The sequence below is a fragment of the Bubalus kerabau genome, chromosome 4 (genome assembly GCF_029407905.1).
Source record: "Bubalus kerabau isolate K-KA32 ecotype Philippines breed swamp buffalo chromosome 4, PCC_UOA_SB_1v2, whole genome shotgun sequence".
NCBI classification, from domain to species: Eukaryota; Metazoa; Chordata; class Mammalia; order Artiodactyla; family Bovidae; genus Bubalus; species Bubalus kerabau.
Window position 1 is genome coordinate 125,359,378 of NC_073627.1, and position 27,251 is coordinate 125,386,628.

A 27,251-nucleotide genomic window follows, 5' to 3' on the forward strand; every position below is an offset into this window, starting at 1 on the left:
TGAGGGGAATCACGACAGAGGTAGAAGCTGCTAATGTAACAAGATGCATGTATTTAAAAGGATGACTGAAAACGGATGAATATGTTTCAGAAATCTAATTCACCGTGTAGATGCATGAGAGCAGAAATCATTTAAGCTAGTCTCTCATGAGAGTTGATACAGTACATAAATAGAATAACTAGCCATTATAGATGTAGACTGCTTTAGGATTGTCAAAGCCATCACCCTGAAATTACTCCAGCGATATCTAATCTCCATCATATAGTCGATATGTGTGGGGACCTATGTTGATAAGGTGGAATTAATCTCTCAAAGGTAAGGCTGTTTTTTCCCCTGATCGAGTTAGGTGTTCTTCAGTGATGGATGAGGTCAAACCGTGACCAGCAGAATTTGTCAGAAATAACACAGATGTTCCTACATGTGTTGTTTGGGTTGTGATTCTCAATTGTGGTTTTTATTGTTCCCTTCTCAACATTTCACCACTGTGGCAGATGTTTCCTGAGTGTGCACCCTTTGTATTGCTTTATATCCCTTGGCAGAATGATACTGGGTCAGGGCCTCTCATGAGGTTACAGCCAATGGATCTTGTATAATTTTATCTCCTTTGATCAATGTAACATATGCATGTAGTAGAAAAGCAAATAGAAGAGAGAGCCTTATAAAATACAGCAAGAGTCTTATCACCTCAAAACTTCCCACTGCACTCTCCAAGGGCAATCCTATTTCTGTTTCTAGGGTATTTTGACCGTTAGACATGGATCTGAACAATTTGTTTTTAGGGTTAATTTTTGATGTGCAAACTTTGTATCAGTTTAACTTCCTGATATGATTGAAAAGAATACTCTTAAATATCTTCCATACCCTCTTTTTGTTCTCTCAATTTATAACAGTTATATGACAGTTTTTAGTACTGCTAATTCTTACTTTTGAAACTGCAAATGAAGTTTGTAGCCCCTGGTTTCATTCCATATATCTTTTTCCTCTTGTTTAAAACTTTTTATTTTGTTTTGATGTACAGCCAATTACCAAGCAATGTTGTGGTAGTTTCAAGTGAACAGCAAAGGGATTCAGCCATACATATACATGTATCCATTCTCCCCAAAACTTCTCTTCCATCGAGGCTGCCACATAACACTGAGCTGAGTTCCATGTTATACAATAGGTCCTTGTTGGTTATCCATTTTAAATACAGCAGTGTGTCCATGTCCATCCCAAACTCCCTAACTGTCCCTTCCCTGTCATCCTTCCCCTTGACAACTATAAGCTAATTCTCCAAGCCTGTGAGTCTCTTTGTTTTGTGAATTCATTTGTATCATTTCTTTTTAGATTCCACACAAAAGGGATGTCAAACAATATTTGTCCTTATCTGTCTGACTTAGTTCACGCAATATGACACTCTCTGGTCCAACTATGTTGCTGCAAATAGCATTATTTCATTCTTTTTAATGTCCAAGTAATATATTATATTGTATATATGTACCACATCTTCTTTATCCATTCCTCTGTTGATGGACATTTAGGTTGCTTCCATGTCTTGGCTATTGTAAACATTGCTGCAATGAACACTGGAGTGTATGTATCCTTTCAGATCATATTTTTCTCTGGATATATGCCCAGGAGTAGGATTGCAGGGTCTTACGGTAGCTCTATTTTTAGTTTTTTAAGGAACCACCAAACTGTTCTCCATAGTGGCTATACCAATTTACATTCCCACCAATACGGTAGGAGGGTTCCATTCTCTCCACACCATCTCCAGAATTTACTGTTTGTAGATTTTTTTTGTGTGTGAGACCAGACACTGTAAAACTCCTAGGGGAAAAATAGGCAGAACACTCTCTGACATAAATCACAGCAATATCGGTTTCAATCTGTCTCCCAAAATAATGGAAATAAAACAAAAATAAATAAATGGGACCTATTGAAACTCAAAAGTTTTTGCACAGCAAAGGAAACAAACAAAACAAAAAGACAACCCACAGATTGGGAGAAAATAGTTGCAAATGATATGACCAGTAAGGGATTAGTCTCCAAAATTTACAAACAGCTCATGATGCTTAACAGGATCAAAACAAATAACCCAGTCAAATCTTAGGACAGAAAAGTAGGTATTTCTCTAAAGAACACATAGAGATGGCCAATAAGCACATGAAAAGATGTTCATCATCACTAATTATTAGAGAAATACAAATCAAAACTAGGATATATCACCATCCAGAATAGCTATCATCGTCCATACATTTTTGAAAATGTAGATCAAATCCTCAAATGTGTAAAGTAAGAATTTTTTAGTGCATATATCATTCCCACCTCCCACCCTATCCTCTCACCTCCCAATCTATGTTAAACAATTAATTGCAGTTCTTGTTTGACTACAGGTTGATTACAAAAGTTTATAACCACTAAATATCCTAGGATGATTGTAACTATATAAATATTGCTCGTGAAGTCAGAGCCTGCTGCAGTTAAATTTCATTGTCTGCACTTCCTACCATCACACCTCCCTCCCTCACTTGAATAACAATAATCCTACTATCAAAGTTACTGGTGAAATGTCTCCTCTCTTTCCCTTTAAAACCATGACATATTGGATTGTTTTATATTGGGGCCATGAGTTGTACTTTTTTCCTGTCATTTCTTTTTTATTTTATTTTATTTTTTAACTTTACAATATTGTATTGGTTTTGCCATATATCAACATAAATCCGCCACAGGTATACATGTGTTCCCCATCCTGAACCCTCCTCCCTCCTCCCTCCCCATACCATCCCTCTGGGTCACCCCAGTGCACCAGCCCCAAGCATCCAGTATCGTGCATCGAACCTGGGCTGGCGACTCGTTTCATATATGGTATTATACATGTTTCAATGCCATTCTCCCAAATAATCCCACCCTCTCCCTCTCCCAGAGAGTCCAAAAGGCTGTTCTATACATCAGTGTGTCTTTTTCTGTCTTGTATACAGGGTTATCGTTACCATCTTTCTAAATTCCATATATATGCGTTAGTATATTGCATTGGTGTTTTTCTTTCTGGCTTACTTCACTGTATAATAGGCTCCAGTTTCATCTACCTCATTAGAACTGATTCAAATGTATTCTTTTTAATGGCTGAGTAATACTCCATTGTGTATATGTACCACTGCTTTCTTATCCATTCATCTGCTGATGGACATCTAGGTTGCTTCCATGTCCTGGCTATTATGAACATTGGGGTACACGTGTCTCTTTCCCTTCTGGTTTCCTCAGTGTGTATGCCCAGCAGTGGGATTGCTGGATCATAAGGCAGTTCTATTTTCAGTTTTTTAAAGAATCTCCACACTGTTCTCCATAGTGGCTGTACTAGTTTGCATTCCCACCAACAATGTAAGAGGGTTCCCCTTTCTCCACACCCTCTCCAGCATTTATTGCATGTAGACTTTTGGATCGCAGCCATTCTGACTGGCATGAAATGGTACCTCATAGTGGTTTTGATTTGCATTTCTCTGATAATGAGTGACATAGAGCATCTTTTCATGTGTTTGTTAGCCATGTGTATGTCTTCTTTGGAGAAATGTCTATTTAGTTCTTTGGCCCATTTTTTGATTGGGTCATTTATTTTTCTGGAATTGAGCTGTAGGAGTTGCTTGTATATTTTTGAGATTAGTTGTTTGTCAGTTGCTTCATTTGCTATTATTTTTCTCCCGTTCTGAAGGCTGTCTTTTCACCTTGCTTAGAGTTTCCTTTGTTGTGCAGAAGCTTTTAAGTTTAATTAGGTCCCATTTGTTTATTTTTGCTTTTATTTCCAATATTCTGGGAGGTGGGTCATAGAGGATCCTGCTGTGATGTATGTCGGAGAGTGTTTTGCCTAAGTTTTCCTCTAGGAGTTTTATAGTTTCTGGTCTTACGTTTAGATCTTTAATCCTGTCATTTCTTATTGCCTTTTTTTATAGTTGAAGGAAATGAATCCCTTCATCACATGCTAAATGTTTTGTGGGGTCTCTTTCTTTTACTTGATATACATCCCTATCTCTTGAAGATACTTTAAATGGATCCCACTAACCCCACATTCTAATTTGGATTTGCGGCTTTGTATGCCAACACTTCAGCTACTGTCTTAGTATTTCTTTTTATTGGATCCATGATTTCAATAAATTCTCTCTTTTGGGTGCTGGAGTATATCCTCAAGTAATTTTCTCAGATATGGTGAATACAAAGTAAACTTCCTGAGTTTTTGTGTGTTTGGAATGATTTGGTTTTGCTCAGAATATGATTCTGTGTTGGTTGGGTTTTTTTTTTGATTCATGCTGCTTTATGGATACCAGACTTTTATTGCAAAGATTCCTTATTCTCCATAGCTTGGGGACTTTTTGTTCTCTCACTTCTTTAGTACCTTCCTCCACATTCATTCTGCTTTCTCTCTCTGGATATCCTGATAGATAGAGGTTTGAACTCCTGGACTGATCCTCCATATCTTTCATTATTCCTATGTGTTTTTTGTCTTTTTACTCTGCATTCTGGAATCTTCCAATTTTATGTTAAGTATGTTATTATGGCAGTCATGTTCCAGTTTCCAAGAATATTGTGTCTTCTCTTAATGTTCATTTTTTAACAACCTGTCCTTGTTTTATATGTGACATCCCATTTTGACTCTCTGAAGATCCCAATCACATTTTTTCAAGAAGTTTTTTTAATTAAAGTGTTTATTGAGATAATTGAGATTTGTGTGTGTGTGTGTGTGTGTGTGTGCGCGCGCGCATGCACGCATGTGTGCACATATGCTCAGTCATGTCTTAACTCTTTGCAACCCCGTGGACTGTAGCCTGCTAGGCTCCTCTGTCCATGGAATTTTTCAGGCAAGAATACTGGAGTGGGTTGCCATTTCCTACTCCAGGGGATCTTCCCGACCCAGGGGTTGAATCCCCATCTCTTTCATCTCTTGCATTAACAGACAGATTCTTTACCTAAGAAACTCAATTGGGATTCAATGCAGTTGTAAAATATAATATACAGAAATCCTAAGCATCCTTTACCCAATTTCTGCCCCCACCCAGAATTTGCAAAACTGTAGTGTGATATCACAATCAGGATATTGACCATACAAAAATCTTACTCAGATTTCTCCAGTTTTGCTTGAACTCATTTATGTGTATGGTTGTGTATTTAGTTCTGTTAGTGGTGTAGGTTTGTGGATTCTTTACCACAATCAAGGGTACTAGTTCTATTACTACAAGGATTTTTCATGTTGCCTTTCTATAACCTTCCACCTCCCTTGGCTCCCTTCATCTCTACTTGACAACCATTAATCTGTTCTCTATGTCAATAATTTTGTTATTTTAAAATGTTATATAAATTAAATCATATATTATGCAATTTGGGAGATTTGCTTTTTTTATTCAGCATAAATTACCTCGAAATTCATCCAAGTTGTTATGTGTATTGATATTTTGTTCTTTATTTTTCAGTAGTATTTATGATATGTATGTAACACAGTTTAACCACTTACCAGCTGAAGGACACCTGGGCTATGTCCAGTTTTTGGCTATCATGAGTAAAACTGCTATGAAATTTTCATGTAGAGTTTCTGTGTGAACACGTATAAACACCCGAGAGTGCAAATTCTGGGTCATATGGTAGATGCATGTTTAGTTTTATAGTGACTGTGGCCACTATTGCGAAGTAGCTGTGTCACTGCACATTTCCACCAATAATGTAGCAGTGATCTGGTTTCTGCACATCTTCACCAGAATTCCAGGTTATCATTATTCTCTTATTTTAACTACTCTAATAGGTATGTAGTGATATCTCATTGTACTTTTAATCTGCATTTCCTTCATGACTAATGATGAATATCTTTTAATGTGCTCATTTACTATCTGTATATTCTTGTCAGTGAAGTGTCTCTATGTATCTTTTGTCCATTTTCTCATTGGATTCTTTGATGGACTGGTGGGAATTCTTTATATATTCTCGATATTAGTTCTTTACTGGGTATGTGGTTTGCAAAAATTTCCCCCAATGTAGCTTGCTTTTCCAGCCTCTTTATATGGGATTTTGCAATGCAAAAGTTTTAAATTTTGAGGAAGTCCAAATCCAATTTGGACTGGATCCCAAAGATTATGACCTATGTTTTCATTTTCTAAAAGTTTTATATACTTTTTTTACATTTAAGTGTACGATTCATTTTGAGTTGATTGTAAAAGATGTGATGTTTTAGTCGAGGTTTAATCTTTTGTCTATGAATGTCCAATTGTTTCTGTATCATTTGCTGAAAAGGCTCTCCTTCCTTTGTGAATTGTGCTAGTTCTTTGCCAAAATCAATTGAGCATATTTGTGTGGGTCTATTTCAGGGTGCTCTTTTCTGTTCCATTGATCTGTGTATATATCCGTTTGTCAATACCATACTGCCTTGGTTATGTAGCTATATGCTGCTGCTGCTGCTGCTAAGTCACGTCAGTCATGTCCGCCTCTGTGCGACCCCATAGACGGCAGCCCACCAGGCTCCCCTGTCCCTGGAATTCTCCAGGCAAGAACACCGGAGTGAGTTGCCATTTCCTTCTCCCGTGAATGAAAATGAAAAGTGAAAGTGAAGTCGCTCAGTCATGTCCTACTCTTGGTAACCCCATGGACTGTAGCCTACCAGGCTCCTCCGTCCACGGGATTTCCCAGGCAAGAGTACTGGAGTGGGGTGCCATTGCCTTCTCCGATGTAGCTATATAGGCCTTAATATGTGACAGAGTGACTCCTCCCACTTTTTCCTTCTTTGTCAAGGTTGTTTTAGCTATTCTGGGGTTTGTGCCTTTCCATATAAATTTTAGAACAAGCTTGTCCATGTATATAGAAACCCTAGCTGGGATTCTGATAAAAATTGCAGTAAACTTCAGATCAGTTTGGGGAAAACTAACATCTTTACTATGTCAAGTCTTCTAATTCATGAACACTGCATGTCTCCCCATTTATTTAAGTCTTCCTTGATTTCTTTTATCAACATTTTTTAATTTTCAGCATATAGATCCTATATAGGTTTAATTTTTAAGTTTATTTATTTTTAAATGGAGGATAATTGCTTTATAGTATTGTGTTGGTTTCTGCCATACATCAGCATGAATCAGCCATAGGTATATATATGTCCCCTCCCTCTAGAACCTCCCTCCCACTTTCCACCCCATCCCACCCCTCTAGGTTGTCACAGAGTCCCTGATTTGAGCTCCCTACATCATAGAGCAAATTTCCACTGGCTCTTTGTTTTAAATATGGTAATGTATAAGTTTCCATGCTACTGTCTCAATTTGTCCAACCGTCTCCTTCCCACACTGTGTCCACAAGTCTGTTCTCCATGTGTGCATCTCCATTGCTGCCCTGCCAATAGGTTCATCAGTACCATCTTTCTAGATGTACATATATATGCATTAATATATGATATTTTTCTCTTTCTGACTGACTTCACTCTGTATAACAGGCTCTAGGTTCATCCACCTCATTAGGACTGATTCTAATGTGTTCTTTTATTACAGCTGAGTAATATTCCATTGTTTATGTGTACCACAACTTATTTGTCCATTCATCTGTCAATGGACATCTAGGTTGTTTCCATGTCCTAGCTATTGTGCTGCAGTGAACATTAGAGTACATGAGTCTCTTTCAATTATGATTTTCTCAGAATATATGCCCAGTAGTGGGATTGTTGAGTCATATTCTATTCCTGTTTATTTAACGAATCTCCATACTGTTCTCCGTTTCCCTTGTGGCTCAGCTGGTAAAGAATCTGCCCACAATGCAGGTGACCTGAGTTCGATCCCTGGGTTGGAAACATCCCCTGGAGAAGGGAAAGGCTACCCACTCTGGTATTCTGGCCTGGAGAATTCCTGGTGGCTCGGATGGTAAAGAGTCTGCCTGCAATGCGGGAGACCTGGGTTCGGTCCCTGGGTTAGGCAGATCCCCTGGAGAAGGAAATGGCAACCAACTCCAGTATTCTTGCCTGGAAAATCCCATGGACAGAGGAGCCTGGTAGGGGTCCTACTACTGGGGTCGCAAAGAGTCGGACACAACTGAGCAACTTCACTTTCACTTTCATACTGTTGTCCATAGTAGCTGTATCAATTTACATTCCCACCAACAGTGCAAGACAGTTTCCTTTCCTCCATACCCTCTCCAGCATTTATTGTTTGTAGACTTTTTGATGATGGCCATGCTGACCGAGGGCTTCCCAGGTGATGCTAGTGGTGAAGAAGCCCCTTGCCAATACAGGAGACATAAGAGACAGCAGTTCAATCCCTGGATCAGAAAGATCCCCTGGAGGAGGACTTGGTAACCCACTCCAGTGTCCTTGCCTGAAGAATCCCATGGAGGGAGGAGCCTGGCAGGCTATATAGTCCATAGTGTCACAAAGAGTCGAACATGGCTGGCAAGTGACTAAGCATGCATTCTGACCAGTGTGAGGTGATACCTCATCAGAGCCTATACATGTTTTGTTAAGTGTGTACCTAAATATTGTCATTTCTATGAAGTGGTTATAAATGGTATTGTCCTTGTTATTTAGATTTCTACAGGCTTATTGTAGTATATAGAAATGGGATTGATTTCATATGTGTGTTGATCTTATATACTGTTACCTTGCTGAACTTATTTCTTACTGCTCTATTATATATTCTTTGAAATTTTACATATAAAGCATCATATCATCGACAAAGAGAGACAATTTTTTATCTCTTCCTTCTCAACATGTATGCGTTTTACCTCATTTTCTTTCTTTCTTTCAAGAGCTAGAACTTCCAGTACTATGTTGAATAATATTTGCCTTATTCTTTATCTTAAAAGGCAATCATTCTCTCTTGTCATGATATTAATTTTTGGTAGACTTTTTGGTAGACATTCTTTATAAAACAGAAGTAATTTCCTTTTATTTATAACTTGCTAAAATTTTTATATCATCAATGTGATTTGAATTTTGTTAAATATTTTTCTGCCTTAATTGAGATAGTCATATGCTTTTTCTTATTTAGCTTGTTGATACGGTAGAATACACTAACTAATTTTTGAATGCTGAACCAGCCTTGCCTACCTGGACTGTATTCAACTTGGTCATAGTGCATGATTCTTTTTACATATTGTTAGATTCAACTTGCTTATAACTTCTTAAGGATATTTATACCTCAGTTCAGAAGAAATATTCATATATAGTTTTACTTCTTGTGCTATCTGTCTGGTGTTACTATCAGGGTAATGGATTCTATACCATTTTCCAGACTGAAAGTCTTCAACCATACTTTTTAAGTTCTATTCTGTTACCTACAAATTTTCTGTTTCTAACTACTTATTTATTTTTGTCTTTCCGTTTCCATGCTTTAGGGGTTCTTAAATGTCTCATTATTCTTAATTTTCCATTCATGAAAGTATGGGTATTAGGACGCTGATAAGAAGTTCCATGTAAGTAGGTGGGGCTTGTCTACTTCAGAGAGCAAGTCATCAATACATGAAATATTATTTAAAACTTCCTCAAGGAGAGAAGGCTATTAAAAAAACTCAGAGACATAAAACAGAGCAGAGATGTTTTCCCTAGAGTACACACAAGGAGATCTGCTTGCTGATTAGAAGGAAGATGATAGCAGGAAAAACCCTGAGAGGTATAAGCTATAGCAAATGAAATGGAAAGGACTGGTGACAAGTTGTAATGAAAACACAGAATTATTTCAAGTTCTATATTCGGAACTGTCTGATTTTCCCTACCTCTTTCCTTATTGTCTTTTGTTTTGTTTTATCGGCAGATCTTTTCTAAGTAAGTTGAAATTATGATTGGTAGAAGTTAGGGCAACTATCTTAGTGCCCAAGCTCAAGAAAAAAATCTTGCTTCATTCCAGATTTTATGGGTATCTAGATATTAAAAGATTGTATCCTAGATTATATACTCATGTTTTCAGGTTGTTATTTTGAATCAAAATCTAGCAGAATGTATTATAAAATTTATTTTAAGAAATCTGAATCTACCCCAAAGATTGAAAACAATGGTAGAATTTTCATCCAGTTTTTCTCTTTTTATAAAGAATAAGAAACATCCCTCTAATTTTTAAAGCACTAACCAATTAGTAAACTCTTCCACTTCTTGTCTATAAAGAACATGATGTTTAAAATTTTAGCTTTAATCTCAGACATAAAGTCCTCCCCTTCTACTCTCACTTTTGTGAATCTAGTTCCATAGGCTGGGTAATACATGGGATACACAGCCAGGGCAATCCACGCTTTAGCCAAAGATAGAATAGGAACTCAGGTGAAGAATGCAATAAAACTTGAAAAAAGCCTACAACAAGGTTATCAAACACCAGAGACCTCATCTGTCAGCTAAGTTCACAGGGCAGGCAAAAGACAAAGATGCAATGCCTTTTTTTAGATGAAAAGGTTCTCTCCAGCCAAGAAAGATTCTGTAATGGTTTGGGGTAAGTTTCAAAGAGCAATGCTCTTAGAAATACAAAGGAGGTCCTCAGATGTCAGCACTATCATTACTGACGGACAGTCTGATCAAATACTTCCAATGGCACAGAAGTCAGTAGGAGATTGCTCATACTACCAGAAAATATTTCTTCTTTAAACTGTTCAATACATTATTAACTCCCTGAAGTAAGAATGGCTGTGTGTCTTGGTTTGCCCAGAGCAACTATAGGTTATACCTACCATCCTAATATGACTATTAAGTGTGTACCCTTTCATTCTCAAAAGTCTCCTGGTCATCTTCCTATAATTGCTAATATTTAGCTCTAGTTTTGTTTCTGAAATTATAAGGTTCTCCATATATGAGGATAATAAATACCCCAAAAAAAGATGGTCACTTAGAGGAAATATACTTAAAATAGGAAGCACAATCTCATGGTGAAAAGTGAAAAAAGTGTTTTGATTGGGCAGCACTTCAAAACTGAAACTTTAAAGTATAGCAAAAAGCCTATTTATCTTGTGAAAGTGAAAGCCGTTCAGTCGTATCCGACTCTTTGAAACCCATTGACTATACAGTCCATGGAATTCTCCAGACCAGAATACTGCAGTGGGTAGCCTTTCCCTTCTCCAGGGGATCTTCCCAACCCAGGGGCTGAACCTAGGTCTCCCATATTGCAGGAGGATTCTTTACCAGCTGAGCCACAGGGGAAGCCCATTCCACAAGGGAAGCTGCTTTAGGTGTGAGGTTAAGTTGTTTGAGACTTCTCTTGTTTCCTGAGGTAAGATTGTATTGCTATAACCTTCCCTCTTAGAACTGCTTTTACCATGTCCCATAGGTTTTGGATCATCGTGCTTTCATTTTCGTTTGTCTCTAAGTATTTTGAATTTCCTCTTGATTTCTTCAGTGAACCATTGGTTGTTCAGTAGTGTATTGTTTGGCCTTCATGTGTGTGTGTGTGTGTGTGTGTGTTTCCAGTTATTTCTTATAGTTGATTTCTGATCTCATAGCATTGTGGTTGGAAAAAATGCTTGATATGATTTCAATTTTCTTAAATTTACAGAGGCTAACTTTGTGGCCCATCATGTGATCAATCCTGGAGAACAGTCTATGTGCATTTCATAAGAATGTGTACTCTGCTGCTTTTGGATAGAATGCTCTATAAATATCAATTAAGTTCATCTGGTATAATGCATCATTTAGGGCCTATGTTTCCTTATTGATTTTTCTGTCTGGATGATCTGTCCATTGGTATAATTGGGGTGCTAAGTTCTCCCACTACTATTGTGCTACTGTCAATTCCTCCTTTTTAAGTGTCATTTGCCTTATATATTGAGGTGCTTCTATGTCAGGTGCATATATACTTACAACTGTCATATATTCTTTTGGATTGAACCTTTGATCATTATGTAGATCCCTTCTTTGTTTCTATTTTAAAGTCTATGTTGTCTGATATGAGTTTTGCTACTCCAGCTTTATTTTGGTTTTCATTTCCATAAAATACCTTTTTCCATTCCTTCACTTTCAGTCCATGTGTATCTCTAGATCCAAAGTGAATCTCTTATAGACAGCATATATACAGGTCTTATTTCTGTATCCATTCTGTAGCCTATGTCTTTTGGTTGGAACATTTAATCCAACATTTAAAGTAATGATTGATATGTATATTCTTATTGCCATTTTATTAATTGTTTTGGATTTGTTTTTGTAGATATTTTTCTACCCTTCCTCTTTTGTTCTCTTATGATCTGATGACTTTCTTTAGTGCTGTGTTTGGATTCCTTTTTACTACTTATGTGTGTATCTATATAGATTTTTGGTTTGTGGTTACCATGAGGTTTTGATATAGTAGTCTATACATATATACATGATTTAAGCCTCTGATCTCTTAATTTCAAATGCATTTCAAATACCTCACATTTGTACTCTCCTCCTGTCACAATTATTGGTTTAGATATAATATTTGTATGTAGATGACTGCCTACCTTTACTGTATGTTCACCATTACCAGTGAGCTTTTTCTTTCATAATTTTCTTGTTTCTTGCTGTGGCATTTTCTTTTCCACCCAAAAAAAGTACCTTTACAATATGTTCTAAAGCTGATTTAGTGGTGCTGAATTCGTTTTGATTTTGTTTGTTTATAGAGCTTTTGATTTCTTCATTGAATCAGAGTAAGAGTCTTGCTGGGTAGAGTATTCTTGATTGTAGATTTTTCCCTTTCATCATTTTAGATGCCACTCCCTTCTGTTCTGCAGCTCACTTACTTTCTTCCAGTTCACTTATCCATTATTCTGCTATTTATTATGCTATTTATTCCTTCTAGTGTATTTTTCACTTCAGTTATTATTTTCTTCAACCCTGGTTGGTTGTTCTTTATTTTTTCTAATTCTAAACTTTCTGTAACTTTTCACTCTGCATCCATTCTTTTCCCAAGTTCTCGGATCATCTTTATTAGTCTAAACTCTCTCTCAGGTAGATTGCATATCTACACATCACTTCAGCTGTTCTGAGGTTTTATCTTGTTCCTTCATTTGAAATATATTCTTCTTTCTCCTCATTTAGTTATACTTCTATTTTATTTTTATGTATATGGAAGATTAGTTACAGATCCCAGCCTTGGAGAAGTGGCCCTCTGTAGGGGATACCCTATGTGTCCCAGCAGTACACTCCCCTCTTAAGACCAAATGATCAGGGACCAACTTGTCCCCAGGTAGGTTCTGACCTGTGTTTGCAGACTCAGTTCCACAGGCTGTGGGACTGTATATCTCATGTTTCTGGTGTCTGCCCCCTGGTGGGTGAAGTAGGTCAAGAGGCTCGTGTAGGCTTCCTGGTGTGAGAGGCTGGTGCCTGCCCACTGGTGGTGGGGTTGTGTCTTGGCCCTCTGGTGGGCATGACTAGGTCAAGGGATGTATCTAGAAGTGGCTCTGGGTTCAGGAAGCCTTTAGGCACCATGTCTGTTGATAGATGAGACTTATTACTGTACTATTGTTTGTTTGGCCTGAAGCATACCAGCCCTGGAGCCTAAAGGCTATTTGGTGGGGCCAGGTCTTGGTGCCAATATCCCAAGAAAGACCCACAGCCACCTCCCACCTCCCCAGAAGACCCCTCAAGACTAGCATGTAGGTGTGGCCCAGGCTCCCACAAGGGCATTGCTCTTGCCATGGGTCATGGTACACACAAGATCTTATGTGCATCCTGCAAGAGTAGAGTCTCTATTTCCCTCAGTACTGTGGAACTTCTGTGATAAAGACCTCCTGGCAGTCAAAGCCAAATGCTCTAGGGGCTTCTTCTCCCTGATAGAGAGACTGACATAGGGTCTTAGAACTCTCACACCTGTGGGACTTCTGTGATATAATTATCTTCAGGAACCTGGCAGGCTACAGTCTATGGGGTCATGAAGAGTTGGACACAATTGAGCAGCTTTCACTTGCCTTTCCAGTCATGTACCCAGGGGTAATGATTATATTGCAAGTGCACCGTTCTGACCATTTCGTTGTGGTTTCTTCTTTGTCTTCAGATGTACAATATCTTTTTTTTTTATAGGTTCCAGTCTTTCTATCAGAGAAGGCAATGGCATCCCACTCCAGTACTCTTGCCTGGAAAATCCCATGGATGGAGGAGCCTGGTGGGCTGCCATCTATGGGGTCACACAGAGTCGGACACGACTGATGTGACTTAGCAGCAGCAGCAGAGCGGCTTTCACTTCACTTCACTTCCTCCCATGAAAACACCAAAATCACAACTAACTGCTCAGTCATGTCCAACTCTTTGCGACCCCATGGACTATACAGTCCTTGGAATTCTCCAGGCCAGAATACTGGAGTGGGTAGCCTTTCCCTTCTCCAGGGGATCTTCCCAACCCAGGGATCGAACCTAGGTCTCTTCATGGGAGGAGGTGAGCTCAAAGTCCTCTACTCTGCCATCTTGTCATCTCTCTTTGGCTATTTCCAAATCTTATCTCCAACCAAGATGGGTTCAAACCCACCTTTCAAATGTGGGTTTGAAATTATTCTGGTAAGTTATTTTGGCTAAAGATTTCATATAGCAGGGCTACAGCTAGCCAAGAACATAAGACCTTTTTAAATATGACCTTGAGTATGACTGCTGATAAAATATTATATGAAAGAAATCCTTGTAAATCCTAACTTTAACTTGTCCTGTCTTTTGAGAAAAATGAGAAAAAGCCTTTTTCATTGTAAAATTAGGTAAATCTCTGCAAATAACCTACCTTGTGTAATTAAGTGTTTTAGGTCAAATTCCCTTGAGGCATACTCTGTGACAAGGATTTAAGTTTAAATATGCATACATTGAGGGAGTACTCTTAAGGAAATATCCTATAAGGGAGGAGTGAAGCAGTATAAAAGGAAGAGTAAGAACTGAGCAAGCCTGTGGAGCAAAACCGTACCACCAAATTGTGTGGTTATGGCCATTCCTTGGGATGGAGGCTGATACTTAAGAACCATGAGGTAAAAGTAGTTTCTACTGTGTGGAAGGGCATCAGTGAGCTCTAACAGCCAACATTCACAGCAGCCTGCTAAAAAAGACTGATGGGACACCAAAACAATGTCTACCATAATCCACCCCTTGGACTGCCCAAATCCGCTTGTTTCTCACATTTCATTCAGTCTATCCAGAACCCAAGCACAATTGGTCCCGGATTCTGTGGTCATAATCCCTAGGGAAATTTACAAGAGGGAATTTGTGAGTGAAATGACAATATTTGGCATTGCGGTTAGACCCTGATCATAATTGGTATTACTATTCCCATCCTTCACCATCAGTTGTACTTCTCTTATTCTTAGCTCTTATTTCTGATTCTCTATGTCCTTTACCTGATGGGATGACCCAGATCTAGGGCACTTATGAAGCCATCGTTTCTGTACTTGCCCGTTTACAGGTCAGCTTGAGCACTGGTTTACCAAGAGACACCTAAGCAAATTACCTCAATACCAAACATGTTCTTCCCTGCTCCATTGTATAGCAGCATTCCTACCACTTATAATGATCAGAGACAATTACCCCTACCAGTGTGATAACTGCCTTCTGTGCCTATTGGTCTACTCGCTCAGGGAACTCAGAGTGATCATGCAGCAACTTGCACTTTAAATTGAGTGAGACTGACTGTGTCCTCTGGTAGAAGTATCTCCCCATCTAGGAACTGGGACCATTAGACTGACAGTATGAAGTTGTGAGGATGGGAAGCACAGACTCTCCCATAAACTCTCTGGGAGTAATGAAGAGCAGGCCCCTTTACCTTTACCCTTTGTTTCCTGGACTCAGTATTCTAGCCACTTAACACTCGGTATCACATAATAGTCACCCCTGTGCTTGAGTCTCAATGTTCTGAGAGCCCATGGAATTTAGGTGTGTTGCTGGGAAAGTTGGGAGGGTGAGTGTCTTAGACTAGTCCCTCTAAAACAGACCTGAGTAAAGGGTCTGAAAGTAAGAGGCTTATTTGGGTGATGATTACAGGAAGCCTTCATAAAGGCATGGGTAAATAAAATAGGAATGAGAAGGAAAACAATACACATGTATCAATGAACTAGTTACTGCCCTTGGCAACTTTGAATCAATCTCAGTAGCAACCTTTGGAGAGATTGTGAAATACACCTCAGAGTTTTCCACCTGAGGAGCTAGGAAGCTAGAGTATTTATTCTCCAATTCCCATTCACAATTGGCTGAGGGCTATGCTTCATTTTGCCCTCTATGTGGGTTAGAGAGAGCCCTCTAACTAAGAGTTATAGAAGTTAGCAGTAAGCACTGCTGGCAAGTATGGTGAACGCCAAGGGCATATGGTAAAGACACCAGTAGAATTTACTGCAGGAAGTTTCCACCACCCAATTAAAGAGGGATTTGCAAGAGATGTTTAGCCTGAGTTACTTTAGGAGAAAGAAAGCTATATTTGTTATATACTGGATTTTGTGGATGAATGTTTACATACCTTACAATTGCATTCATAGTTCACTTTGATATAAGAAAACCAGTTCAGAAGGTTGTTATGTACACCATCAGAACCATGAGAAGAATGACTGGACCGCAGCTAAGAATTTGCAGTATGGCTCCTAGTGGGCCTCATTTTCTCCCTTGGTAAAAAGGCAGGCACCTAATTCCAAGGAGTTTTATTTCTGTAAAAAGCATTAAAGTTCTGGGGTAAGAGGAACTATAAAATGATGCCATAAAAGTTGACAGATCTCAATTTACTGGTAAAGAAGTACAAATAGCACATATCAGAACTGCATTAGCCAAGACTCTCTAATTACTGATATTTATTAAAATTAATTTAATAGCTAGTAATCTGAAATTTTAAAAGCACTTGTGAGAATCAAATAAAATGGAATAAGAGCAGAGTGCAATTTAGACTTTTAAGGAAATTATGGACTAATGATTTCTGCAGGAATCTTATTACAAAACTACCCCAGACTTCCTACACACTCTGAACTGGGTTTGAAACTCTACAGTAAGCAGATACAGAATCTTCCATGTTTAACAGTATGACAATTTTAATTTACTTGTTTGAGAGGAATAAGCACAAAGAGCTTCAACAAAGACAATAGTATGTTTTAATAGAATGAATGGAAGGCTTTAATCAGAAGATCTGGATTTTGGTCTTATCTTTAACACATGACTTGGAAAACAGAGTTTCTAAGCTTCACCAAACCTATTACCTGAAAGTGATAACAATGATACCTTTCTATACACATTATTGCAGTTATACTAACTGAGATTTTATATATGTATATATATAAATACTTCGTAAGCCATGTATGTTCAACATGGGTAAGGTCTTAGATTATAGTACAGTGATAAAAGTGCAAAGCAGAGAGAGTTAACCACATCAAAAACTAAAAATCCTATGCCATGCAATTAGAAAGCAAAGATGAATGGTACATAATAAAGGCAATTTTGTGTATACCACTGATAAAAAGGAAATGTTGTTGAATCACTGTGGTAGTGACTTCTATTCCTTATATCTATCCAGTCCTCTCTTCTCCTGGACATGTGAGGATATACTTTTCCCTGCCTGTTTGGAACTGGACAGATCTACAGGACTAGTTTTAAGACAGTAGTCTGTTAGCAGAAGTGATGGCTGACTATTGGGCTAAGAATTTAGCTGCCAATGCAAATTATTCCAGCACTCCCTTCCCCTACAAAGGTGACTAAGGAGGCCTCAGCTGAGATAGTGGAACAAAAAGATCCAAGCTACCTGGAAAATGAGTTGCTAAGTGGAGGACCATTGCCCTGGAGGTTCACTTGGACCCATAACAGACTTTACATCAGCAGGAAACTCTGTGACACTGAGTTTGTTTTATGTATTGATTTTGTTACTGCAGCATAAGTCAGCCTATCTGACTAGTATAATCAGTAAGGTCATTGTCAGGGACTTCTGTGTTTCTACATATGACACAACCACAGAGCTCTGAAGACGTTGAACTTTAGGCATCTGGATCTCATATATGTTACTAATCAAGAAAACTGTTTTGTATCAACACTTTTCAAATCTTTTAATTCACTAATTTGAATTAGGCTGAAGGAAAGTGCCTTTCCTTCACTCACGAGTGTGCTCCCAGAGCCACTGCTGAATTTTTCCAGTACCCCAAATTTATCTTATTTATTAAATATGTAGTATGATGCACCTGGCTAATTGCAATGTGGTTTCTAAGAGGATGGGGATGATTTTGTTATTGTTTATTCATGATCCCACATTCTTCTAAAAGGATTTGGGATATAAATGATGAATTATTCTCCAGTTTCCTTAACTTGTCTTATTCTATAGCAAATCGCATTGCAATGAGGCAATCACTAAAGACCTGGAATTAAGTATAATGTACAGGATATGTCCATTTACAAATATTGCAAAATATGGATTATAAATCAGAAAACTGAGCAGCCAGAAAGATGTCTCTATCATTACCACAAAATCTCCATGACTGTGGGCAAATTATTTATGTTATATAACCATTTCTATATCTGTAAAATCGGGAATGTGTTAGTCATTTCAAATATACCATATAAGTAAAAACAGGTAGTACTGGGGAAGGGGAACTTATATAGAGAATAAGAAAATGTTCCAAAGGGCACTCAGCTCATTAGAAAAGAGACTTGCAAAGTAAAATGAAAAAGAACATCTCATTTTAATTGCAGTGCTTTATCAAGTATATATTTGATTTTTAATTTCTCTTTTATTTTAAAGAACTGACTGGAAAAGAGTAACTGCCTTTTAGAGAGAAGAGGAGTTATGGGGTGAGTTTCTGTAAGGGACACTTTGTTTACTAAATGGCTTTGGATCTACTCTTTTAAATACAAATCAATGACCCTAACCTTTCAGATACGTGGTTTTGTGGTTTGGAGTTTTGTTTCTGATTCTCATTTATAGTAAAGACTATTGTAGTGGTACCTGGACCAGCAGAAGCAGCAGCATCTGGGGACTTTTTAGAAATATAAACTCAGCCCCACAGCACCTACTGAATCAAAAACTTGGGGTGGGGCCAGGCCATCTGCTATAATAAGTCCTGCCTGTGCATGCTAAAGTTGGAGAGACATTGGACAAAAGGGTCTTTTTATATTTATATTTCATATTTAGAAATATGCAAAAAACACCCTGATTCATTAAATGTATACTAGTATTCAGAGATCATATATAAATTGAGTACCTGTAAGACACCAGGTGGCCTTAGTAGTAAAGAACCCACCTGCAAATGCGGGAGATGAAAGAGACATGGGTTCGATCCCTGGGTCAGGAAGATTCCCTGGAAGAGGGCATGGCAACCCACTCCAATATGCTTACCTGGAGAATCCCATGGACAGAGGAGCCTGGAAGACTACGGTCCACAGGATCGCAGAGTCAGACACGACTGAAACGCCTTGGCACAAGACGTTTTCTAACATTGCTGCTGCTGCTGCTAAGTCACGTCAGTCATGTCCGACTCTGTGCAACCCCATAGATGGCAGCCCACCAGGCTCCCCCGTCCCTGGGATTCTCCAGGCAAGAACACTGGAGTGGGTTGCCATTTCCTTCTCCAATGCATGAAAGTGAAAAGTGAAAGTGAAGTCGCTCAGTCATGTTGGACTCTTAGCGACCCCATGGACTGCAGCCTACCAGGCTCCTCCATCCATGGGATTTTCCAGGCAAGAGTACTGGAGTGGGTTGCCATTGCCTTCTCCGTTTCTAACATTAAGAATCTATATTTTCTGGTTCTCTTAGATTAAGATCTGACACCCTAAATTTCAAAATGGAGCTGGTTTTTATGTTTAAGTAATAAACCCTTGAAAATATGCAATTTATATTGGAAGTGCTGACACAATCTTAATGATAGCATTGCAAATGGCGATGCTATAATTAAGCTTCGATCTCCTTTGGGGAAAAAAAGAGGGAGAGAGAACGTGAAGAAGGAGGTTACTGTTCAATGAACTGCTCTGTCATTTGCTGCAGTGATTCTTAATTGTGTCTCATTACAGCAAGGTGATCATTACTCTACTTGTCTGTCTGATTTAGAGACCACTAAAAGTGTCTTGTAACTCGCAGCCGTCTCCCTTGCAACAGTCCTTTGCCTCTCACCCTCATTACTCAGAATCTGTCCAATTATTTGTCATTAAGGTAATAAAAAGGACTGCAGCAGAAAATGTGGGAGGTAACTGTTGGAGGTCTGCCCAGGGAAGAAGAAAAAATGCAAACTGTTTTCAAGGCACTGGGAAGGTGACATCGTTAATTAAGTGTTAGGGAATATGCAAATCAGTCCCACTCTCAAGAGACTGTAATAAAACTGAGAAAACATTATTATCACTGCAAGTAAGAGAAGGCTGTTTTACCCCATCTGGAAGACTGTCATTTTCCGGTGGAGACTCAAGCCAGGAAGGGAGGGGGCTAGGAAGGAGTGAAGAAGGTGGGGTTGTTCGGGACCATTGAGTGTGCTTAGGCTGTTAAGAGTTCAGAATTAAGGTGTCAACACAGAGGGCCAGTGGATTACAACTTTAAATGAGGGATGTTTGTCTAATCACAGGATTTGCACACCCAATTTCCTCTACAAAATGACTTACAACTCATCAACAGGCAGTGTTTTTGTAGGTTAAAGAAAGGGGAGAGGAACTGAGGTGGAGGCTGACAGCTGGCGCAGTAGGCATCTTGGGTGTTTTCTAAAGGCAGTAATGAAGCACTTGAAGGTATGTGGACACTTGCTTATTTATTAAAAATACTCTGACCACTAACAGAAGCCTCTGGGCCTTTGCTCAAGCTGAAACCTCTGCCTGGAATGCCTTTTCTCCATTTCTCCTACAACATTTTGTTACTCTGGCTAACTCATTTCTTATCTTTTAAAGTTCATAGTGTCAATTCCCTGTGCAATCTATACCACGTCCACCCTAGATGAGTGTGCCAAAGCAAGAAGAATGTGCTTGTTGTGCAAATACAGCTTCGGGGAAGGTTCTCTTGCTTTCTTATTCTATCCAGGTTGCAGATGTTTATATAAAACCTTCTAATATGGAGATATGGGAGTCATACCTGACCCTAGAGATTCCCAGGCAGACTTTCATTTGATCACAAGGAAATGAAAGTATCTCAACATTTAGGAACAATCATCTTGCATGCTGCATGAGTTAGCACCTGCTGTTTAAACAAGCCATCCCAAAACTGTGATGTTTAATTATTACTTGGGGTCTATATGTGTGCTGGGCTTTCACCACCTGAACACAGGGTTACTGAGTCTACGATTGGGTAGGCTGACTCCTTCACATATTTGGGAGTTCGTTGGCTCTAAATTGGACTAGAAAAGCCTTGATTTGAACAATTGGGATCTTCTTCAGAGGGTCTCTAATCCTCCAGTAAGTTAGTGTATGCTTGTTCACAGGCTGGTGATAGGGGTTCTGAGAGAGTATAGAAGCATGCAAGAGGTTGAAGCATAGGCTTGGAACTGGTGCACTCTCACTTTGGTCCATTTTATTAGTGAAAGGATTACTGTAGAATCAAAGGGTAGGAAACTGCTTCCACCACTTCATGGGAAGAGCTACAGTGTCACACTTCAAAGGACTTGGCAGCAGGCAGGATTGAAGAATTGAGGCACTCAATCCTCATTTGTGGCCATGACCAGAGCTAACCATCCTATACTGTATGGATCACGGTGGGGTGCAGGGAGGGATCTTATTTATGCCACTTCCCTCTTAACCAGGAATGAACTTCCTTGCTGTATTAATTTCCTGAAGCTGCTGTGACAAATTACCTAGCAGATTACAAAAATGTAAATTTATTCTCTCACGATTCTGGAGGCCCAAAGTTCAAAATCTAGAGTCATGTTCCCTCCAGGGTATCTTGGAAAGAATTCTTTCCTTGCCTGTTCTAGCCTCTGGTGGCTCCAGGTATTTCTTAACTTGTGATCACATCACTCCAATCTCTGCATCCCTGGTCACATTGCCTCCTCCCTTTCTGTCTCCTATTAGAACACTTCCACTGGATCTGGAGTCTAACCATATAATCTCTAATGATAATGGCCTCCTCTCAAGATCCTAACTTAATTTGAAAAGACCCTTTTTTCAAAAAAAAAAAAGGTGACATTTATAAGTTCTGAGGATTAGGACATGGCTGTATGTTCTTCAGGGGCACCATTCAGTCAACCATGCTTGCCTTCACCTTATTACTGTAGCTGATTCAGTTCTGAGACTAGAAATAGCTCCCATCCCCTCCTTATGTAGATAGAAAAGCAGAAGCCTGTGGAGATGATGAATGGCAAGACTCTGCAAATGACGGTGACTGCGGCATTCCATGTCCTTTCCCATTCGTGCTCTATTTCAGTCAGTAGTTTCAAGTGGAAATTATATCAGGGATCATGCTCATAGAAAACTGTATAATGGTGTTCTAAGAACTCAGAAAGCCTGGGCAGTGAGTGACTCTGGAATTATTAAATCTGGTTACACATGCCTTAGTCCTCACTGACTCATGTGAATTCTTTTTTCAGTTCAGTCGCTCAGTCGTGTCCGACTCTTTGCAACCCAATGAACCACAGCACACCAGGCCTCCCTGTCCATCACTAACTCCCAGAGTCCACCCACACCCATGTCCATTAAGTCAGTGATGCCATCCAACCATCTCATCCTCTGTCATCCCCTTCTCCTCCTGCCTTCAATCTTTCCCAGCATCAGTGTCTTTTCAAATGAGTTAGCTCTTCGCATCTGGTGGCCAAAGTATTGGAGTTTCAGCTTCAACATCAGTCCTTCCAATGAACATCCATTGTCCAGCATCATATTAATGTAGCAAGATAGGGCCTGAAAGTGTCATACTTATTAACTTTTATTATTACTAATAAGCTGTCATTTACTGTATGCCAAGATCCATGATAAGTGCACTATGTATATTTATTTAACCCTCACTATAAACCTTGCAAGGTGGGTATCCATATCCTAGTTGTATAGATGAAGAATTTGAGGCTAGAGAGGTCACCTAGCTTGTCCTATGTCCACTCAGATAAGTGCTGGAACTGGGGTTCAAATCCAACTCTAACTTCCTCCAAATCCCAGCTTCTAGAAAATAATGTTCATTTTTCTGATAAGCTTTTTACAGATTTGTAAATTTCACAGACTGAAAAAAGTAATGAATCCCCTTCACTCCTATCACTTCATACCCCATTTCTAGAGAAGAAGTTCTGGATTTTACCTCTCATCTGAATTTCAGTCAATAGGCCTAGGTGACAGACTTTCCAAACTCAAAGTGAAGAAAATCCTTCAGAGAAGCGGAGGATGTCACACATGTGCCAGCCCATTTGAGTAGCCTTTGTTTAGACTAAATTTATACTCAGTACTTAAAAACTTATACCTGCATTGCAGTCAAGACCATCACTTCTGTAACTAGGTGAATAGTTAAGGGAAATAATACAAGTTACAATCACAAGGGACAAGTCATTTGGTAAACGCAAACTCCTTTGAAAGAAACTAGAAGCCATAATTTCTGGGGAAAGAAGTAGAACAAGTTAGACGTTCCTAGAATAAAAAGAAAACTGCAGCACTAATTTCTGACACTTCTGACATCACTGACAAAGGGACAAGTTCAGTTCCTCTTCTTAGGATACAGAATAAGAGTTTTACTAAGGTTACATGGCACACAATGTTGTGTGTTCCTGGGTTGCTACTTCCTTTTCCTCATGAAAGGACAATTAGGCAGTATTTCTCAGCCTCCCACGTGAATGAATTCTAGCCAACAGAATGTGGGCAGCAGTGATATCTGCCCCTTTCAGGTCTGACCCATGGATCTCTTGCATACAGTCCTCCACATTCTTGCACTTTCTTTTGGAAGACCCAGAGGATAGGAGAGCTTTAAAGTGCAGAGAACATATATCCCTGAATATCTTAGCATGGGCTCCCCTGAAAGAGACTCAGGTATAAATATCGGGTTGGCCACAAAGTTCATTTGGGACTCATAAGAGTCCATAACATCTTAGTACAGAAAAACCTGAACAAACTTTGTGGCCAACCCAACAGTTTATTGGGACAGTGAACCCAGAAGCAGGATAAGAAGACAGAGATAGTGGGTGAAGGAAGCTATTAAAAGGGTGAGGTATTCAGGTCACTGAGGTAAGGAAAGGGAGCACAGTTCAGGAGATCTCTTGAAAGACCTGCAAAATCCCACCCAGGTTTTTCTGCCCAAAGGTTGGGAGGTGGGAGCATCTGTGTAGTAGCTCACATCTGTCATCCTTCCACAGACAAAGAGCTGCCCTCAGGGATATTAATCCCACTGCTGTTCTAAGCTCTCAAGTGCCAGGATTGAGTGCGCTCCTCCAACACCACCCGTGAGAGTTCAGAGCTCTCCAGAGAAAGAACAAGGATGCCAACCACGATGCATGCTGCAGGTAAGATGCTGACAGCAAGAACTGTTCGTATCTGTCCTACTTGACAATCAGAGACAAGGATCACAGATGTGGGCTGAGGCCGATAATGTGCCTGCTGAAAGACTAGAGAAAAGCATTCCCTCCCCAGCATTGAACCAGCCCACACTGAACCATGACAAGAATGAAAAAGAAGATTTTGGTGTGTCTAGCCTGAATTTTACAGCTTTTGTTCAGTTTGATTTGGTTGGAGTATCTAGGTTGCCCTGATAAATACAAATGGGAGAATGGACAATCCAGAACCAATGAAGTATCCAGTTTTTTCTTAAACCATGATGTATATTTAATCACCATTATTAATTAGATGTTCAATATTCAGATATCTTAGCGGGAAGCCATGACAAAGTGAAAATTATTTTCCTGAGACTCATTGACAAATTTAAAATGCAATGTAAGTTTTAAACTGAAATTTTCATTTTTTAAATAAAATTTTTAAAGAACATTAATATTCACAATATTAAAGAAGGGTGGTAAAGTATACAGTAAATATTATGGGAAGTATAAATTAATAAACTTTTCCATTAATTTGTATTAATATGTATTAACAATACACACTAAGAATTTTCTAAAAATTCTTCAGTTTGTATTTTTAGATTCTGAAGCTGTCTAATTAGTCTATTTGTTTGTGTCATGCCTTCCTCAAGAAAGTATTCAAAATTACTCCTTCAGGAAGCACTTCCTAAGGAAACAGTCATAAATTCACAAAAATTTAAGGCATGGGAAAAAATCCCATTATTTTTCAGTTCAGTTTAGTTCAGTTCAGTCACTCAGTCGTATCTGACTCTGTGACCCCATGAACCACAGCATGCCAGGCCTCCCTGTCCATCACCAACTCCCAGAGTCCACCCAAACCCATGTCCATTGAGTCGGTGATGCCATCCAACCATCTCATCCTCTGTCGTCCCCTTCTTCTCCTGCCCTCAATCTTTCCCAGCATCAGGGTCTTTTCCAATGAGTCAGCTCTTCGCATCAGGTGGCCAAAGTATTGGAGTTTCAGCTTCAACATCAATCCTTCCAATGAACACCCAGGACTGATCTCCTTTAGGATGGACTGGTTGGATCTCCTTGCAGTCCAAGGGATTCCATAGCATATAATTGGAAGTTAACTAAATGTCCAATAATTGGAGATTCATTAAGTTATGGCACATCCATATAATGGGCTATTATGTGTTCATCATAATTCATGACTTCAAAAATATTTAATGTCCTTAGGAAGTGTTCATCCATAAAGTTATATGAAAAAAGATACAAATTTGAATATGCTATACAGTATGTAATACAAAATACACATATATACGTTAACAACTGGAGGAAAATATATTTAAACATTAATACTATATCAACACTGTAACAATACACCTGCTAGCAATAGGATTATGGCTAATTTTAATTTTATTGCTTTGCTTTATTTCCTATAATAAATTTGCTATTATGAGTATATATTTCCTTTACTATTGTAAAATTATTAAACTGTCTTAAATTTCTTTTTCCAAATGTATTTTGTGTACGTAATGATGAGTCTGTTTTAGGTACAATCCAGGTGTGTTGGAAGAGTTTCCCTGAGACCCATGGAGCCTTTTGCTAGCAAACTTTGCAACAGGTGGACAAAGTTGTACAGGGCATATTATTTACAGCATTTAATTAGGGCAAAAGTGCTTAAATATGAATCTGATCATGTTGTTCCAGAACTAAAAGTTCTCTGGTCGCCCCCACCCACCGCCTTCAGAACAAAGCTCCAATCCTTTAGGGTGGCACCTGAGACCATCTCCGTCAGCCCTTGCCTGCTTCCACAGCTGACCTTTTGTTCTGCCCATAGCCACCACTCTCCAGCCACGGTGACTTACTGGCAGTTTCGGAAACATATAGTGCTACCTCTGGTCTCAGTGCCTTCAGATTGCTGTTTGTTCTTGGAAGAGAATAGGAGTGAGTGAGTGAGTTGAAGGGGTGAGAGAGAAGAGCCAGTATATGGGTGCATCATCACACTATTGCTATGAGGAAAGAGACTCAATTCACTGGTCTCTCTTGAGAAGCCTACAGAAGTCCTCCCATATTCTTCACTCAAAGGACAAGAGTTACAAGCATTTATCCATCAAGCCCCATCTTCTGCTGATTAAGAGTTGCCACAAGGGCGTTAACTCCCTTTTGTGTTTGAAAAGCATGCACAGTAGGAATGCCTGCCTCTCCTTGACTCCCCTTGACTTACTCCTGTTGACCACTCAAAATTCATTTCGGAGTTTCTTTGGAAAGACTCGCATGATCACCTTCTATACCAAACTCCTGAAGTTCCCTTAGGTACCCCTACTCCAGGTACCATTAACATAAAGCTCTCCTGCAACTAAAATGGCATCCTATAATCATGCAGTCTACACTTGTAAGCCTTTTCTCCTATTCCTGCCCACAGGGGCAGAATTTTCCTTCCATTTCTGTGCTTCTGCTAGTATTCTGTACCTGCACAGGATCTGGCAATAGTAGGCACTTTATACATATATGTCAGTTGAATGAGTGCAGCAGGTAGTGATACACTTTTAACTAAGCATAATAAACATTATGCCTATATCCCATATTGTCTTCAGGCAGCCAACTGAGTCATTCTCCTGAGCCAAGTCTCAACAACCTCTACTCCGAAACCACATCTCATTGAAATCTCGGATAACCTGCAGAAAGCAGAGCTATATGAAAGCCTGTATCATCTGTTATCTGTGTGCCAAGAAGATAAACCAATCCCTATAGAGAACTTACGCAGTATAGCACATCACAGTAATACATTTGTGCCAAATCAGCCCCCTCCCAGCTTTACAATTGTTCACACATCCTCTCTGCCAACCTGGGTATGCTTTCTCAGTCAGACTTGGCTTCAGACTTCATTGTTAACAGTCCCTTGAGATCCCCAAATCCTCAATTCTGACTCATACAGGATCCTTTTTTTTTTTTTTTTTCCTAGTCTGGGCCTGTCTCTAAAAGTCCCCACTCTGAAAACTAAGGCTAAGATTTACTTT

At 39.2% G+C, this 27,251-nt stretch overlaps 1 long non-coding RNA gene across 2 annotated transcripts; it reads left to right on the top strand.

The window, feature by feature from the left end:
* On the top strand, positions 1-25,691 carry LOC129651599 (uncharacterized). 2 transcript variants are annotated; one of them, XR_008714236.1, is made up of 5 exons: positions 1-315; positions 18,585-18,634; positions 20,457-20,551; positions 24,073-24,219; positions 25,190-25,691. It is a non-coding gene; the product is annotated as an uncharacterized LOC129651599 (long non-coding RNA). The 2 variants fall into 2 exon arrangements; XR_008714235.1 differs by lacking the exon at positions 20,457-20,551.
* The last annotated feature ends 1,560 nt before the right edge of the window (positions 25,692-27,251 follow it).